The following is a 3885-nucleotide window of genomic DNA, read 5'->3' on the forward strand; positions in this document are numbered from 1 at the left end:
TCTGCCCCTCTACGTTGCCATAACAACGTGAGGCCACACGACGTTTTCTTTTTCTACCCGAGGTGGGTGAACACCCGCCCCTTTTCTACCTCTGATTGGTTATATTACGGCATGAAGAGTGATGATTGGTTAGAGTTAGGTTAGAAAGGTAAGGAGACCCGCCCCTGACAGTGCGTACCAACAGATACTGACTTTACAAAACTCAGCATTGATATTAACTATTCACAAATAAAGGAAAATAAAAGAGGGAGAGAAAGAATGAAATTAAAAGAGAGAGAGTGTTTGTCTGTGTCAACTAGCAGTTATTGAGGCAAATGGCAGAATTAGATAAGATGTTATTGCCTATAATCATTCAAATCAAAGTGACTAAATCAATGATTAGTGCATAACTGCTATGATCCTGATCCAGGTGTTTCTTACCTCAGCTGTTTGGACACAGTATAAACTGGACATGGAATAACCATTTGTGTTTACATCATAGGAAATCATCTCATGTGAAATGCCAATGTCTGCAGTATCTGTAAAAAAAAAAATTAAGAAAAATATTGATGTCTTTTTTTATTTGTATGGCACCAGATCACAACCGTCTGAAAGCACTTAAAATGATTGAGAGAGAAAGAGAACAGTATCATTTGTGTAACTGTTCTATTTAAACACTTTAAAAAAGTTGTTATAAATACAATTTTAGAATTGAATCTCAGAGATATAATGTTAATTTTTATAATAATCATAATAATCATAATAATCATCATCATTATAACATACTACATACAAAACAATAATAATTGTGATTATGTAGAAGCAGTTCATTGCAACAATAATTCAGGTAATAGTTATAACTGTTATTATTATTATACGAGAGAGAGAGAGAGAGATAGAGAGAGAGATAGATAGAGATTGGTTGATTTTTTTAAACCTTTATTTTTCAAAATTTAAACTTAACTACTGACGTTGGATTATTACAGGAAGTTTCAGAACAATACTAAAACATACCTAAAAAGTAATATATAATTATTATTATAATAATAAATATTAAAACATTCACACAAACACTCTTGCTTTCAGCAGCGAGATAAAACCAGGAAGAGCTTCCTGTCCTGTCCTCCACTCTGTTCTTCCTGCTGCTGTAATTGGACATTTTAGCTTCTCCTACAATCCAATTTAAAAGTTTCCATTTGCACTCATTTGATTTCCTGTATCCTACTCCTAAAATGAAGGCACTCTTACTCCTTGTCTCCCCAAGCTGTTTAAAAACCTTCTGCAGTGTATTAAAAGGAAACAAGAGTCTTTCACAATAACAAAAAGCATGGAAAACTTTCTCTGCTTCTCCACAAAAGGGACAGTTGCGCTTAACTGTTGGGTTAATGATGGATATAAATCTGTTAACCGCAATGGCTCTGTGTAAAATCCTCCACTGCAGGTCACCAGTCCTCTTCCTTAAAGGTGGTTTGTATAAAACCCTCCACACTGGTTTGACATGGCTGTCCAGATCCAGTCTCCTCCTCCACACCGTGTCAGGCCTCACATCCAGCTTGCTTCTGTTCAAGGTTAAAACATAACACTCATACATGGCTTTTCCTTTTGCTGTGTACAGGTCCACTTGTTTCCATTCTGTTTTGTTTAAAAAAGGTCCTTTGAGCCCATCCAGATTTGGGTTAAAACCTAGCTCCGGAAAAGGGTTGCTGTCGTCAGGGGTTTCCGCTCCATCAGAGTAATCCTTCAGCATATTCACCTCCTCGTCCGTGAGTCTTTTCATCCATTCATTTAAAATGTGTCCTGCCTGTCGCCTGGACCTCTGCCCAATGAGAGCCGCCACCGCCGGGCAGTTCGTTAGTACAGGACCTACTGCATTAACTATCGTCCTCAGGGTTACAGCTCCGGCGGTGCACAGCATGCTGGTGAGGCCTCTATGGAGCTGTTCTGGACATCCAGCCTGGCTCCATTGATCTGCGGCTCTTCTAAAAGCCAGTGTAGAGAGTTCATAGGTTCCAGCCTTTTCCACTTAAAAGTGACTGATAAAAACGAGATAATCCATACAGTTTAAAAAGTTTAAAATCCATTAAGAACAGTGGCATGTCTAAAACCAGCCCAGTTGTCCCCCTCAGGATGCTGCTTGTCACATGCCTCCAAACAACATCCTGTGGACCTACTAGCCCTTGCCCCCCCTCCTCTTTTGGTAAAAACAATACACACTGTGGCACCAAGTGTAACCTGTCCGCAAAGAAGTCTGTTAAAATGGCTTGTAGTTTCTGTACTAAACCTTTCGGTGGTTCCAGGCATGCAAGCCGATGCCACAGAGCAGAGGCTGCCAGCGCTTCGCTTTTCCCCCAGTTCACTCTAGCAGCTGACATGGTTTTAAAATCACTGACATTTTTCCAAGTTCTTGGACGTCCTTCTTATTTTTTACAAAGACTACGTAGTCATCTGCATATGCTGATAAAATGTGGCTCTTTTTAAAATCATTTAAAATCAACCCTTTAATATTTGCTCTTATTTTACTTAGCATGAGTTGGATAGAAAGTGCATCCCTGAGAGCGAGCAGCCCTGTCTCACCCCTCTGTATACTTTACAAGGTGCACTCAGGCCTCCATCGATCTTCAGTACACTCTCAATGTCCTGATACAAAACCTTGATCATAGCCATGAGACCTGGGCTGAGGCTAAACCTCTCCAGAGTCTTCCAGAGGTAAAGGTGCTCAACCCGGTCAAAAGCCTTTTCGTGGTCCAGAGAAATCAGACCAGTTTTTATGCCTAATGAATTAGAGAAGTCCACAATATCCCGAATTAAGGACACATTGTCCATGATAGACCTACCAGGGACACAGTACGTCTGGTCTTGATGAATAACTTCCTCCATCACCTCCCTCAAACGGTTTGCCAGCGCTTTTGACAGTATCTTATAGTCTGTGCATAACAGTGACACCGGACGCCAGTTCTTGATCTCCCGAAGGTCTCCTTTCTTTGGCAGGAGAGTTATCACTGCCCTCCTGCAGCTTATCGGCAGTTAATAGATCTTCCCCCATCTCGTTCCAGACCTCTTTAAAAAACTCTACTGGAATGCCGTCGATGCGGGGGGCCTTTCCCCCCGCCATGCTCTGCAGGGCCGTGTAGAGTTCCTGCATCGACAGGGTGCCGTCCAATCCAGTGTTCACATCTTGGGGGACTTTGGGCAGCTCTCCACAGAAGGATTCAAACAGGGAATTGTTCTCAATGTATTTAGTTTTGTACAGATCCTTATAAAAACTCACTGCTCTGTTCCGGATATATTTGCTGTCGCTGAGTTCTTCTCCTTCAGGAGATTGCAGAGTGTGGATGATTCTGCTTTGTCTGTTCTTCTTTTCTAGTCCAAAGAAGAATTTAGTCGGTGAATCCATGAGCACTGCTGTCTGGAACCGTGACCTGACCAGCGCCCCCTGAGCCTTCGTGCTCAGTAGGTCTGTAATAGCAGATTTTTTAGACTTGAGATCTTTAATATGATCTTGATTTCCAGTGAAATCTATTAAATTCAGCACCACCACAATTTTCGACTCTAGATCCTCCATAGATCTGGTTATGTCTCTTGTAACATTGAGGGTATACTGTTGACAGAGCTGCTTTATCTCAACCTTACCACAGTCCCACCACAGCTTTAAAGAAATAAACGTGTTAAGACGTGTTAAAATGCCAGTATGCGCTTCTAGACTTTGACTTAGAGATAAAAACGTTGCACAGAACCAGTGCGTGATCTGTAAAACCAACCTGGAGTATACTGCAGTTTCTGAAGATGCTAAACTAATTATGTTTAAAACAATAAAACCGACAAACCTTGCCATGGAAATGAGATCTCCTCTGCAATGAGTCCCGTTCTATTGTCTCTTATTTTCATTTATTCTTCTCCACACATCAC

Source organism: Platichthys flesus, chromosome 14, assembly GCF_949316205.1.
Source record: "Platichthys flesus chromosome 14, fPlaFle2.1, whole genome shotgun sequence".
Taxonomy (NCBI): Eukaryota; Metazoa; Chordata; class Actinopteri; order Pleuronectiformes; family Pleuronectidae; genus Platichthys; species Platichthys flesus.